General features: G+C 44.7%; 1 pseudogene; it reads left to right on the top strand.

Moving 5' to 3' along the window:
• Positions 1-273: 273 nt before the first annotated feature.
• The window catches only part of LOC129517871 (60S ribosomal protein L10a-like), a 92118-nt pseudogene continuing 76508 nt past the window's right edge, over positions 274-15883 (top strand).

Below are 15883 nucleotides of genomic sequence, written 5' to 3'. Positions count from 1 at the left end.
ATAGTGTGTCTGGAGGAATTTGAAATTCAGAGTAGACAAACCTAGAAGCTAGTGTATGTTTAAAAACAAATATAGACATTCAGCACATTCTCAGTTCACACTAAGTATGAAGTTTCCAAAAGATGAAAATATCCTAGAGTGCTACTCTTCTTAATCCTTAAGGGAGCTTTGAGTACCTCAAAAGTTGCTTCTAGCTAAATGGTATTTTCCTCAGATGTACTTAACTAATTATATATATATATAATACTGCTCTCAGACCAGGGTTTTGACCTCATGAACAAATTCCTGACCTACTTCCCTGGGCAGAGAGTCAGTGCAGAGGATGGCCTCAAGCATGAGTACTTCCGAGAGACGCCCCTCCCCATCGACCCTTCAGTCTTCCCCACGTGGCCTGCCAAGAGTGAGCAGCAAAGGGTGAAGCGTGGCACGAGCCCGTGGCCGCTGGAAGGAGGCCTGGGCTACAGCCAGCTGGGCGACGACGACCTGAAGGAGACGGATTTCCACCTCACAACCACAAACCAGGGGGCCTCAGCCGTAGGCCCTGGCTTCAGCCTCAAGTTCTGAGGTTCTGCACGGAGCCCACCCCAGCCCCACGGGGGGCCGCTCAGGATCACTCGGTGGGGGTCGGTGCTGGAGGCAGCATGCAGGTCCAGACCCAAGCCCTGCTTTGTGTGTACTCAGCTGCCACAGGCCAGGACGGCTCTGGATCTCCACCTCACGTCTCAGACTGCCTGTTCTGTTTGCTTTTCCACGTTTCATTTTTATTTTATCTTGGCTTGTAAATTTGTAGAATTAAATCACATTTTCCTTGTTGTGGGGAAAAAAAAATATATATATATATAGCATTCATCCTAGAAAACCACATAAGGATCAGATTTATCTACATTACAGTTACTATGCTGTTGCCAACTTGAGTGCATTCCAAATGGTTTTACTCTGGATCTGATTCATTTTTCTGCTGGTCTCCTCTATGTCATGCGGGTTCCTATCTCTTTCAAAAACAAAGATACTTAGAAGAGGCATGCTTAAAATACTTTAATAAATACTAGAATCTGAACAAACATGCCCAGATGCACCCTTCCCAAATACCATAATATGCATTGAAAGATTTTAAAAGCATAATTTTCATTTGAATGGCAATGTCTTGTTAATGAAATGAGCATAAGAAGGTTTATTATTCATATCAAAGTTTTAGGATCCCATAACAAGGCTGACAATATGTTACTGCCATATAAGAAAACAGTAAATATAATTAAGAGTTTTACATGCTCAGTTTTAATATCGGATTTACACATTTTAAAATATATTGCCCATCAGCATAATATTCCATGTTTTTATGATAAAGATTCAGCATTATTTTAGCTTTAAAGTTAGAGTAGAGGGGGACCTGGGTGGCTAAGTTGGTTGAGCGCCTACCTTAGGCTCAGGTAATTTGTCTCAGAGTCCTGTGATAGAGTCAGGTGTCCGGCTCCCTGCTCAGTGGTGAGTCTGCTTCTTCCTCTCTCTCTGCTCTTCCCCACCTGCTAGTACACATGGTCTCTCTCCCCCTCTCTCTCAATGAAATAAATAAAATCTTTGGGGGATGGGGGTAACTAGGTGATGGACATTAAGGAGGGCTTATGATATAATGAGCACTGGATGTTATATAAGATTGATGAATCACTGAACTCTACTTCTGAAACCAATAATACTCTATATGTTAATTGAACTTAAATTAAAAAAAATAAATCAACAAATTAAATTAATTTTTTAAAATATCTTTTTTAAAAATTAAAATAAATTTAGAGTAGAATGCTTAATTATCATATTAACAAATGAGGTATAAATTATAATTTAATTATCATTCAACCTCCTTATTAACTTAACATATTTAAATGTGTGTGCAAGAACCCATTTATATGTGTTTTAAAGTCTGAAAAAATTGTATCATCTAGTACTTTAAACCCAGCATGTATCAAAATAAATAAGATTGTGTCCAATTGTTTTTAAGAAAAGCTCAAAAATTCTGCTAAAACATATCTTGCTCATAACTAGAAAAGCACTAATTAATATTAGTTTATTATTTTTTTTTTAATTATTTTATTTTATTTATTTATGATAGTCACAGAGAGAGAGAGAGAGGCAGAGACACAGGCAGAGGGAGAAGCAGGCTCCATGCACCGGGAGCCCGACGTGGGACCCGATCCCGGGTCTCCAGGATCACGCCCTGGGCCAAAGGCAGGCGCCAAACCGCTGCGCCACCCAGGGATCCCTTAATATTAGTTTAGAGTGGGTAAATAAATCAGACACAATGCAGGAGTCTGTGTGCCAATAAATTCATAGAGGAGACATTTCGGTGACAGCTTTGCTGTAAATGTCATTGAAGCTTTTGAACACCAGCCAGTCCTAAATGTGCAGGACCACTGCTCCTGATGCTATTAAAATATAATAACAATGTTTTTTGGACACACTATCATGTTTTATATGGAAAAAAGGCAATATTCAGAAGAATTAGCTTCCATAATGAATCCTACAATGTAAAAGGGGAACTACAGATAAATAGCACAGGATCCTGGAGAATCCCAACTCTGTCAGGCATTAGCCTTTTAGTTACTAGTTCTTGAATAGGTTATGAGGTCTAGAGAGCATGGGTAGACCGCCCAGACATCAGGCATGGGCAGTGAAGACAGTGGCCAGTTATCATCTAGCGAAGAAGTAGCTCAAGACTTTATCCAATCACAAACATATGCCAACTCTGTGCCAGTGGAACACCAAACAGCCTTGAGTTTAGTTCAAACTCATCTACCAAATATACTCTGTAGTATTCTTACTGTGCATCTTGAATTGGCCTCTTATTTAGGACATAATATGTAGATTAACATTCACTAAATCAAAGTTTTGCTATATAAGTAATGGATTTGTGCAACTTAAAAATAATTTTATACAAGTTTCTTAGTAAGCTGATGATGTATTAGCATTAAAAACATGGTTGATAAAGCTGGTTCCCATGGTGTTGCAGGTCACAATACCAAAAGCACTACACGTGTAAACCAAATTTAACAATTAAATAGATGGAGGATGATGGATACAGGTCCCTCACTGTTGGATTGGGAAGTTACAGAAAAATAATGGGGAAAAGTTAAAATGATCCATGTGGTATTGAATTAGAATTGGAGATAGCAGAAAGAACTCATGTTTTAGTTTAATATAGATATGGATGAATACATATAAAAATATTGATAGGGGGATGCCTGGGTGGCTCAGTGATTGAGCATCTCTTTGGCTCAGGGTGTGATCCCAGGGTCGCAGGATCAAGTCCTGCATTGGGCTCCCCACAGGGAGCCTGCTTCTCCCTCTGCCTATGCCTCTGCCCCTCTCTCTGTGTCTCTCATGAATAAATAAATAAAATCTTTAAAAAAAGAGAAATATTTGTAGGTATGTGTATGGGTAGGAGTTAGTACACCTGCACGTATTTCGTTGCTCTGTCAGCTGAGATGGCCTAGAAGTATTGACACTTGGCACCCATTCTCCAATACATAATACCATATTCCAATACAAGGAACCAGAATGAAAAAAATGGCCAATTCCAAGGTTGGGACAGGAATATACATAATGGCTGTGAAGCATCTCATACTGAGAGTATGAATATTCTCTCTTTCTCTCTTTTTTAAAAATTAATTAATTATTTATTTGAGAGAGCATGAACAAGGGGGCAGGGCAAAGGGAGAGGGAGAAGCAGGCTCTCCGCTGAGCAGAAAGCCCAATCCAGGGCTAGATCCCAGGACCCCAGGATCATGACTTCAGCTGAAGGAAGACATTTAACCACCCAGGTGCCCCAAAAGTATGAGTAGTCTCAAAGATAACCACAAAGATAAGGAAGTGTCAAAGGGACAAAGAAGCCAACAGAACAAGTTCTCAATAGCCAAAACTAGAACAATTTGAGCAACAAGACACATAAAATAGTATAAGATTATAATCTAGTGTCTAAAATTATTATCTAAGAATCCATAATAATATAAATAAATGATTGAATAAATTAAAATAAATGGAAGAAAGCAGACAAATCTCCTTTGAAGAACAATTCCAAGTAATTTATGTATGTGAATACTCAGGCTCCTCAAAGAGGTGGAATGTAACTTCCAACTCCTTAAATGGAGAAACAGCATGATGATTTCATTCCAAAGGGTGCAGTATAGTTAGGAGGAAGAAAGTGTAATTTACTTGGAGAAATCTGACGGTTAATCTCAGGTAGGTGACCAAGGTTAACATTAATGGTGATAAGTCCTGGTGACAGCAAGTTCCCTTGACATGATGTGATGAGAATGGTATTTTACCTCACTGTTTTTTTTTTTTTTTTTGCCTCCAAGCCTATCTAAGTCAAGTCAAATCGTGAGAAACACCTCTGACAAAACCAAAATGAGGAACACTCTATAAAATACCTGACAAATACTCAAACACAAGTTGAGTCTGAGAAACTGTCACAGCCAAGTGGAACCTAAGAAGACAGGATAACTAGATGTAATGTGCTGTGCTAGATAGGCTCCTCGATGAGTAAACCATTAGGGCAAATCTAAGGAAATGTGATAAAAGTGTAAGCTTTAATAATAATGTATCAATATACATTTATTAGTTGTGACAAAGGTGCCATACTAAGGTAAAATGCTAACAAAAAGGGAAACTAGGTGTGAGTGATATAGAAACTGTACTATTTCCAAAGCTTTTCTGTAAATCTAAAACTGTTATTAAAAAAAATTTTTAAGGAAAGTTAGAAGAAGGCAAAATATTACACTAGGTATAATAACACTTGATCTCAAATCTAGCTTCTTTCATCTAAGAACTGGTTGAAAATACAAAAACTAAGTAGCCTAGTAATGTTTCTGTTTCTCTGCTGTCATTTGGAGACTACATACTGTATGATGTGGAGCTATTAGTAGGATAAAGTTAATATTTGCTTTTGTACTTCATTAGGTTATATATAAAGAGAATTATTAGTAGGAGAAACCAAATCTGCTCTAATGTCAGAAAGATATGTTTCTACCCTAAAAATTCCCACATCATTGCTAGCACTACTGTTATTTCTTGCCAAAGCGTTTACCAGTGTTTAATATAATCGTTCTGTTGGACCCTGGCTCACGGGTGCCAACGTGGCCCGGTGGACGCCCCAGAGACTCAGACCCCAGACAGGCAGATGCAATCAGCAAGAGGGTTTATTGAACGTTTGCGCAAACGGGCTCTCCGCCTCCCAGGAGGAAAAGAGCCCCGATTAGCAATTACAGGTTCTTTTAAAAGGCAAAAGGAAAGAAACTGCCTAAAGACAAAAGAACCGCGGGAGTCGCGTAGCATCCAGGTTGATTTTGGGGAGGGTCAACACGAACCTATTCAGGGACATTCCAATCAGGGTGTGTGTGGGGGGGAAACGGTTTTCTTATTGTGAACAGAATGCTTTTAGTTGCTAAAATTTCAGGAAGACGCCTGGATGGGCTGCCTCTGAGTTAGGGCTGGCCCTACTTACAAGGGGGGGAGGTTTCTTCATTCCCTCCTCTTGTTTGGGCTGATTTTAACCTTAAAATCTTAGGGAACATTTATTTCTTCAGTTTGGAGGGCCCGACATTGCTGAGTTAATACCAGAGCTTGGGTAATAGACAATCTTTCTCGGATGAACTGGAGCAGCCGGTTGAGGACGCAGGGGCCGAAAGTTAGCAGCAGGAGCAGGATAACTAGAGGGCCCAGAATGGTAGAGATTAGGGTGGTCAACCAGGGAGACTGATTAAACCAGCTTTCAAACCAGCCCTGCTGGGCCTCCCGGTCCCTTTGTCTTTTATTTGACCTTTCCCTGAGTTTGGCCATGGAGTCTCTGATGACTCCAGAATGGTCTGCATAGAAACAGCATTCCTCTCCCAGGGCCGCACACAGTCCTCCCTCTTTCAGGAATAGTCAATCCAAGCCTCTCCTGTTGTGAAATGCTACTTCTGAAAGTGAGGGGAGGGACTGTTCTAGCTTAGAAACGGACTGCGGAAGTGTCCGTAGATCCTCATCTACAGCTGTTTGGAGTTCTATATAATGCCGTGAGTCCTGGATCAGAGCAGCTGCGCCAGTACCCACCCCAGCAGCGACCCCTAGTCCCAACATAACGGCTAAGGTTAGGGAGACAGGTTCGCGCCGAAAACGGGTGGGATGTTTATCATACTGATTTTCTAGAGTTTCACCAGGGTGATAGAACACCCTGGGTATGATCTGCACCATGACACAGAAGTCGTTTGAGCTATTTAGAACCTTAGCCGACACACAGGAGGTGAGGCCTTTGTTGCATGCCCACCAAGTTCCCGGCTGGGGCTCCAGGTAAGAATCAGTCCCCAAAATCGGGGTGGTAGTGTTGCAGAGTCTCTGGTAGCCCCGGGGGGTGTTCCTATGCAGGTTCCCTGTCCTGTAACTTCTGTAAGGGTGAATTGTGGTTGGGAGTCGGGTGTGCATCCCTGAGTGCTAGTGATGTTATTATAGGTCCCTGAAGTAGCAATTCCCTCATAATAAGGGGGGGGGGGCGGGGAAGCAAGGCAGAGCCAGCAGGATTTAGTTACATCGGGGCTGGTTCGATTAAGGGCCAGGAATGCCCCTATGATAAGATTAAACAGTCGTTGTCCCGGCTCGGGTGACGACCCAGGGGTTGGAGTGACCGCGAAGTTAGTGGGTGCGGCGCTCCCTTCGGCTAGGGCCGGGGCAGCTCTTTGTTCCCGAGGACGGGTTAGGCCCGATCGCCACGGGGTCTGGGGATTCTATTTTTAGTTTAATTCTGAATATAAAACCATCATCTGTTCTTTCTTTGTATAACCTGAGTCCCCACGTATATCCATTGGCCCAGTAAGTAGCCCTTTTTCCGGGCTCCGTGAAGGATATCCGTAGGGGATGACACCACCCTTGGCAGGGCCCATAATTAAGGGTTTTCCATTTGCTAAATGTCGGGTGAGTATAGTTAGCCTTGACAGTGATATAATCCCAGGAGGAGGAGGGCCTCCATTCTGTATCCCCAGTATTTTCGCACCCCCAATTTTTACAATAGAAGTATTCCCCTCCTCCACAGGTGGGATTTAGCCTGCGATCTCTGTGGTGCCCGGGACAGACATAAAAGGGAAGAGTGCTTAGCATGGCCCTTCTGTCAGGCGTGCCACATCCTCCCCATGGGTCTAATCCCAGTCGCCCTGGAGGGCTTTCTTGGTTAGGGGCTCTAGAGGTGTCGAAGTATCCCTCTAGGTCCCATGGGCTAGGGGCCCCTATGGTTAGCTTGCATAGGTCAGGATATAGGTCAGGCCACCAGGTTCCCACGGGGGCGGTCTTAGTTATAGACCAGACCTCGTCACCCCCAGACGTTAGTACCTGCCAGGTTAACCTTTTGAGGGCATGAGGGTCACCTTTGGCGGAGGTGAAGAGCGCTAGGAGAGGTAGGAATATAAGAACTGTCATTGAACAATTTTTGAAAGTCTTATCTTGAGCGGGTTTTGGGTGCGGTGGAGCTTCCATTGGAGTGGCTCGTCCGGTCTGTCCTGGCTGGCGTCAGCGGTGCTCGTTGATGGGGCGCGCTGGACGTGCGAGGCGTGGACCCAAGCAGCAATGCCGTCTACCTTTAAGGCGGTTGGGGTGGTCAGTAGTACAGTATATGGGCCCTTCCAGCGGGGCTTCAGCGTCCTGGACTGATGTCTCCTGACGTAGACGGAGTCCCCGATCTGGAACGGGTGTGGGCCGGTTGTGTCTCCGGGGCGGTAGACAGCCGCAAGGGGCTTCCAGATCTGGTGCTGGATAATCTGGAGCGCCTTTAGCCTGTCCTGTAAACCGGGAGTGTTAGCAAGAGGGTCAATAGCAGAATCTAGTAAGTCCGTTAGTGGTGGGGGACCTCCATAGAGAATCTCGTAAGGAGTTAGCCCATGGCGCGCGGGAGTGTTCCGGACTCGGAACAGAACCATAGGGAGGAGTTGGACCCAGTCTCTAGTGCCAGTCTCCAATGTCAATTTAGTTAGGGTCTCTTTAATTGTTCTATTCATTCTTTCTACCTGACCTGAGCTCTGGGGTCTGTATGCACAATGTAATTTCCAATTTATCCCCAGTAATCTGGCCACCAACTGACTTACCTGGGAGACGAAGGCGGGGCCGTTGTCCGACCCTATTACCTTGGGCAGTCCAAACCGGGGGAAAATTTCTTCCAGGATTTTCTTGACAACCACCTGGGCGGTTTCTCGCTTGGTGGGGAAAGCTTCTGTCCAGCCATTTCGTAGAAAGCTACTCCCATCGGTGTACCAGGTTGCTTCAGCATCTGGCAAAGACTGGTCCGTCAAGTCCCCTCTGGTGCCATGGACTTCAGCTAGGATCTTTTACACAATCCTGTTCTGTCCTAGCCGCCAGGAGCAAATCATCCACGTACTGCAGAAGGACGAGGTCCGGATGGCCAACTCCGAAATCTGCCAAATCCCGATGCAAGGCCTCATCGAACAAAGTGGGGGAGTTTTTGAATTCCTGCGGCAGCCTTGTCCAAGTGAATTGTCCTGAGAATCCCGTCTCAGGATCTTTCCATTCAAAAGCAAAAATAGGCTGGCTTTGAGAGCTTAACCTTAGGCAAAAGAATGCATCTTTTAGATCTAACACCGTATACCAGACATGGCTTGGGGTAAGGTGCTGAGCAAGTTGTAGGGATTTGGCACCGTGGGATGTATGTCCTCTGTCCTCCAGTTAACCTCTCGTAAATCTTGTACTGGCCGGTAATCTCCTGTGCCGGGTTTTTTTACGGGTAATAGAGGAGTATTCCAGGGCGACTGGCAAGGTATTAAAATGCCCAATTGTAATAGTCTCTGTATATGGGGCCGAATGCCTTCTTTGGCCTCTTTGCTCATTGAATATTGCCGGATCGATATGGGGGTGGCCGAGGGTTTTAAGTTTATAATTATGGGCGGCTGGTTTACAGCTAGTCCCATTCCGGCCGTTTCCACCCAGGCCTGAGGGTAGTTAGTGAGCCATTCAGAATCTAGGGGCTGCACGGCCGGTGGAGAGTCCTCGTGCAGCCGGTGTTCATCCTCTAGGCGCAAGGTCAGTACCTGGAGGGGCTGCCCTGCCGCGCCAGTAATAGTGGCCCCTTTTTGCTGAAAATGTATCTGGGCCCCTACTTTTGAAAGAAGGTCTCTGCCTAGGAGAGGGTAAGGGCAGTCTGGGACCAGTAAGAAGGAATGCGTTACTTGCCCAGTGCTCAGGTGGACCTTCCGTTCGGTTGTCCATCGATATAACTTGCCTCCAGTTGCCCCCTGAACCCAAGACGTTTTAGAGCTCAAGGGTCCTTTTGCCTCAGTTAAAACTGAATGTTGAGCTCCCGTATCGACCAGGAAGGTCACCGGCTGTCCCCCCACTTTAAGGGGTATCCGAGGCTCGGGGGGGGGGTTCCTGGCCCTGACACCCCTAATCTTCATCTTCTAGGGACAAAACAGGAATGGGCTTCTTTTTAGGTCCCTGCGTTTGGCCCTTCCTTGGGCAATCTTTAACCCAATGTCCTTTTTCCTTGCAGTAGGCACACTGGTCTCGTTCAACCCGTGGTCCTCTTTTGTCTCCCAGGTCCCTACTCTGTCCTGACTTACTCTGCCCTGAGCCCTGTACTACGGTGGCCAGTATAGCCTTCTATTAACCTCTGCAGAAAACCTGCCGGCGTCTCATCTTTTCCCTGCACTATAGCACGTACCTTTGCCAAATTGGTGGGGCGACGCCCTGCCCCTTTGAGACCCGCTAGGAGTACCTGGCGATAGAGACGGAGCCGCTCCCTACCAGCAACAGTGTCGTAGTCCCAGGTCGGGCGAACCAAGGAGAAAACATCCTCAATCTCCTTAGGCAGCCGGGTCGGCCTCCCATCCGCCCCCGGGACGTTTTTCCGAGCTTCGAGGTAGACGCGCTGTCTCTCCTCCGTGGTGAGGAGAGTCTGCAGGAGCTGTTGGCGGTCATCCCAGGTCGGCTGGTGGGTCAACAGAATTGACTCAATTAATCCGGTTAGCGCCTGGGGGTCTTGGGAGAAGGAGGGGTTATGAGTTTTCCAGTTGTAAAGGTCAGAGGCAGAGAACGGCCAGTATTGCATCTGGCCGCCTACTGATCGGAGGGGAAATGCCTGGGAGGTCCAGACGTCTTCCGACTCTCCCCCGTGCTCTCGCCGAAAGCGGAGGCGACTGACGAGCGGGGGTGAAGCGAGGGGTTGCCCCTCTGCCCCCGTAGAGTCGGGGGACGGAGCTGAGGGAGCGGAGGGAGAGGTAGGGGCCTCCGAGCGGGGCGTTGGGGGTTGGGCATAAGGGGGAGGGGAGGAGTCCAAGAGAAGGAGACTGTCCTGGTCCCCTGGGAGCACAGGCGGCTCCTTAGGTTTTGATTCAGGAAATTTTAGGGGGCAAAGGGTGGATGGAGAGGAGGGACGGGGAATTGGGGGAGTGTGGCAGGGAGGGAGTGAGGGTCTCGGGCCCGGTCCCCCTTGAGAAGGGATAAAGCATTTTATCCGGGGGGGGGGATTCTTAGCGAGATCCTCCCATACTATGATGTACGGCACCTGATCGAGGTGCCCATTGGGTCCTGGCTGGAAGACCAGGGCCTTCACCTGCAAGATAATATCAATATTAAAAGTTCCGTTCCTGGGCCACCCGACGTTGAAAGCCGGCCACTCCGAGGAGCAGAAGGTGACCCATCTTCGTCTTCTGACTTCGACCGAAAGATTGTGTGCCCGGCCGGCGACTTCTTTCCAGTGATCTAGAGTGAGGCTTAAAGGGGTGGTTACAGTCTGCCCCATGGGTGTAGAGAAGCGGTGAGCGGTGAGGAGGAGGACAGGAAAGGAAGAAAAACACGGAACGAACAGACGCACACGAACGACAGGACTGGCGCGGCAGATTCAGACGCGAGCGGTCGCGAACCACGACCCTCCCCGAAGAGGAGGGAGTGCCGGGGCTCCGTTCCTCTTCCAGACCACTCCGGAGTCCGACTCCGGAGGGGGACCAGGGGTCTCGGGCACGTCTGCCTCCCCCGCTGGTCCAAATACAGAGTACAGCGTCCTGCAGGCACAATACAGACCCGGCACAAAACAGACCCGGCCAGTCAGACAAACGGACGAGACAGATAGGACATTTAGCGAGCTCGGTCTTACCTCCTACCGGTTTTAGGATTGAGTCTGGGGCGTCTCAGATCCCGGACGAGCCCCCAAATGTTGGACCCTGGCTCACGGGTGCCAACGTGGCCCGGTGGACGCCCCAGAGACCCAGACCCCAGACAGGCAGATGCAATTAGCAAGAGGGTTTATTGAACGTTTGCGCAAACGGGCTCTCCGCCTCCCAGGAGGAAAAGAGCCCCGATTAGCAATTACAGGTTCTTTTAAAAGGCAAAATGAAAGAAACTGCCTAAAGACAAAAGAACCGGGGAGTCGCGTAGCATCCAGGTTGATTTTGGGGAGGGTCAACATGAACCTATTCAGGGACATTCCAATCAGGGTGTGTGTGGGGGGGAAACGGTTTTCTTATTGTGAACAGAATGCTTTTAGTTGCTAAAATTTCAGGAAGACGCCTGGATGGGCTGCCTCTGGGTTAGGGCTGGCCCTACTTACAAGGGGGGGAGGTTTCTTCAGTTCTTGATGTCATTTTTTCCCCTTATTCAGTCTTTCTAGATCCCACGCTCTACATACTTTCCTGAGCACCTGAGTCACCTGAGAATGTTTTAAAAATACAAATGCTGCTGATTCTTTAGATCTGGAGAGGGACCTAAAATTCTGCCTTAAAAACAAGCTCTAAGTCTGTCCTCAACTATCAACCTTAGCATGGAAATTTTCAGGTCCCACCAAAGACTTACTTAACCAGGAGCTCTGGCTCAGAATCTATTTTAATAAGTCTTCCAGGTGAGTCATATGCAGGGTAAAGTTTGAAAATCAGCGTTCTAGAGCAAGGGTTCTCAACTTTGGCATCCCATTAGAATTGCCTGGGGAGCATTTAATACTTTCAAAGGCCCCATCACCCTTCAAATAGATAATATCAATTTTGGGGTGGCAAGAACACATGTGCAGTTTCTAAAACTCTCCAGGTGATTCCAGTGCCCAGCCAAAGTTGAAAACAACAGCTCTAAAGAGGACAAGGCACTTCTTATGCCGTCTCCAGGTGCTCCACTCCTCCCAAGTGGCCATGTGTTCAACCAATCTGAAAGCTCTCTGAATCCTGTCCTTTTAGTTTTTTTATGAAGGCTTCATGGCATAGGCACAATTGAATAAATCATTGGCCATTGCTCATGAATTCAACCTCCAGTCCCTCTCCCCTTCTCTAAAGTCAATATGTAGAAATGAAAAATCCAACTCTTTATTTGTGATTGGTTCCACTGGCAACCAGCCAAAGGTGCAAGCTCAAAGTCACTATTAACATAACAAAAGATACCATTGTCATTCTTATCACTTAGGAAATTCCAAGGGTTTTGGGAGCTCTGGGCCAGAAACTGGATGTAGATCAAATATGTGTGTGTGTGTGTGTGTGTGTGTGTGTGTGTCATACTATAAATAACAATATCATAGGATCTCTGAACTGCACGATGCAATCCAATAAATACATTAACCACATATGAGGATGTGCAGAAAAATTTAGAAAAAAAGCTTGCAAACTGAAGCTTGTGAAAGAATATGTAGATTAGAACAAGAGAAACTGGAACTGAGTAGGAAGTTACCAGAATGTACAGACTCTACATTCCTTTCATTGTTCACTTAATGCTATAGAAACTCAAAACCAGAAAAAGAAATTTAAAAATTAAATGTAAAAATGTGTATATTTGAAGAATAAATAGCTGATTCAAATAGTCTCAAGAAACTTGAGAATACAGTGACAATTTACCAAGAACGTGAAGATTCACACTTATATTGAAAGGACTAGAAAACCAGGACTATGGAGTGCCTAGCTGACTCAGTACAGAGAGCATCCAACTTTTGATCTCTGGGTCCTTGAGTTCAAGCCCTATGTTTGATGTGGAGATTACTTAAAATAGTAATAGTAGTAGTAGTAGTAATAATAATAATAATAATAATAATAAAATCTTAAAAAAAAACAGAACTGAATCACGAGCCAGGAAAAGTAAGATTTTCATAAACAACTGGTTGAACCTTCAGATAGCCCTAAATCCCAGCCAAAAAATAAAAAATAAAAACCACAAAGATACCTCTCAGTAGTAAAAGCTGGCCCTGCAGGAATTCTCAGAAATAAAAGAATAAATACCTGGCTTATAGAAGCTACTTTCCAGAAGAAGAAGAGGTGGAAATAGACTTTCAAAAAAGTGACTCCATGAAACAGGAAATCTCTGACTCCAAGATGTTCAGGAAAGAACTCGTTTAGTGTGCACATACTTTTGCCAAGGCTTGAAAGGAACAGAGGCCTTATCAACGCAGACAGAACTTCTTCAAGACAAATAGGAAGTGAGCTTGAAGTCCTCATGATGAAGCAAGGAGGTTAAGATCCAGGTGTCACTTTAGAACATCAGCAAGAGATTTTAAAAATAAAATCTGAAAAAAATAAAATAAAATCTGAACTTGAAAAGAAAGTCTTGTTTTATGAAGAGCAATATGTTGGATGTGAAGCCTCCAGTGTCTTAGAAGCAAAAAAGAAAAATGCAAAATATGAGGTGTGTGATTCAACAGCTTATCCTGCAGAAAGAAATATTAAAGTTAGAAGAGGAATTATAAAAGTCAAAACAAGACTATCATGATAAAATGGAAAAGGCAGAAGACATGGTAAAAGGTACATATTTGAAAAAGAAAGTGCAATGAGGTGTGAAGAAAACAAGAAATTAATGGGTGAAAATGAAAGGCTTTGATCTATTGTGGATAATCTAACAGCTCAAAATAAACCATGTGAAAGTGAGCTTAAGGATTTGGCGCTAAGAGAAGGTTGCCTGGAGGCAAGCTTAGATTGCAGAATCATGCATTGGATCAACAATAAGAAATGTCCAGGAGTATTTTCAAGCTCTTGTTTCTAAGATGATCAAAAAGTGCAAGACAGAAAAGTTCTAGTCTGAGATCAAGAACGCTGCTGGATCCGCTTTGTAAAGGTTAGGATAGTTAGAAGCTGGGCATGTCTGCAGGGTTTGCCATCTGCTCTTGTGGCAGGCAACCAGGCCAGGCAACTTGTGCAAAATTAACTGAGAAAAGTCAAAGATACAAATCTCTTTTATGGAAATAAGCTAAGGGATTTTGAAACAACAAGTAGAGATTAGCTGACATGGAGAAGAATTTAGAATACATGCAGAGCTCAAAATTCTAGATTTTCAAGATTTTCCGAGTATAGAACTAGTTCAGCTTGTAAGAAACATAAACTCCAAATCCAGAAGTGTCCTGAGAAGAGCAAGGCAGGTCTCAGCTGCAGCAAAGACCAACTGCTGTGCCATTGACACCACACAGGTTCTCTTGCTAGCTGGATCAAAGTCAAAAGCTCATTGATTTAACATCACGTCATCTTCCAGTCTTACCCACTATGGTCATTGCACCTCACTATGGTTGGACTAATGCAACAAGGCTATGGCTTGGAGATTTGCTCATTCACATGCCATCCATTCTGCAAAGAGAGTGCTCCCAAGGTCTGTCCAACCTCTGTGAGTTAGGGACACATAGGGCTAGGCAGGGAGAGATAAGGAAAAGGCCCAGAGTCAGGCTCCCACAAATCTCCAGGCTCCCATAAAACTCAAGGACCCTGAGAGGCCCCAAGGTCAGGCTCCCATAAATCCCAAGGACACTGAGATGTAACAAAAACAGAGATAAGGAAGTAAATCTGGCCCCCTGGCTCCAAAATGCTAGGGAGTATCTTCCTTTGATGGCTATCAAGTAATCACTGAGACTCAAAACAGTCATATATCATTCACTCAAGATGGCACAAAAAATCTCAAGTCCATCAACTCCCTAGTCAGGTTTTCTATAAAAGGCCAGCCAAAAAAGCCCTCAGTGGCAACTCTGCTGGGACCCCTCTCACTTCTGAGAGCTTTCTCTGTATCTCTGCTTAATAAACTTCTATTGCTTTACTCATTCTCCTTTGTCTGCAAGATTCATTCTTTGACTCCGTGAGAAAAGAACCAAGCTCTCCTGCACCATATGCATTCCCAGACACCTCTTGAAGTGGACATTCAGAAAGTTATAAGAACACTCTACAAAGTACACATCAAGGTCCAAAACATACCAGTGGAGAGAGAATGGCAAATACTCATGTATTGGTACACGATTTTTGTATTATTTGCCCGAAGGCAAATCTACCCAGCCTGACTTTGTTGTGAACCAATCTTATACCTTAGAGATAAAGATTTTCTGATGAGCTCTGTCCTAGCTTTAGTTGTTATATGTGTTCTGAGCTGAGATATTCCTTGTATATTCAGGATGGCAGTTTCTGTCTTAGGTACGACATAAAGACCAGTTCCCTATCCACTCTAACAGAAAATGAGAAAGCAAAGAGGAAATTGGCTAGGGTTCTAGAAAAACTTCAATCTATCCTACATAAAAATAGACTGAAAAATAAAATTGTGCATATTCTACAAAAAGCCTATGACAATATATTACCTTTTACTAAAGTAATTCTGACAGTCATTATCAAAAATCATCTAAGATTGCAGTTGGTTTAAAAGACTATATTTAATAGAGATTACCTATGATGTGATCATTAAGCTACTATGTGTGAGAGAGTGTACCATATTGAACTTGTTCCCAAAGAGAAAATTAAAGTGCTTCTGTTATTGGAGTAGTTGGGTTGCTGGGACTATGCTCCATTTTTTTTTTCATATTCTTCCTTTCAGAGTGTAGAAGGGGGCTTTGACATCAAGCTCCCAGAAATCAAAGGCTGCCTACTCATTGAGTTCTTCAACCTGTCTATAGCAGTGAAATGCCTGATCTTTTGTTGTGAAATCCATAGAAGTA

Source organism: Nyctereutes procyonoides, unplaced genomic scaffold (assembly GCF_905146905.1).
Source record: "Nyctereutes procyonoides isolate TBG_1078 unplaced genomic scaffold, NYPRO_anot_genome, whole genome shotgun sequence".
NCBI lineage: Eukaryota > Metazoa > Chordata > Mammalia > Carnivora > Canidae > Nyctereutes > Nyctereutes procyonoides.
This window is presented reverse-complemented; position numbering and strand designations above follow the sequence as displayed.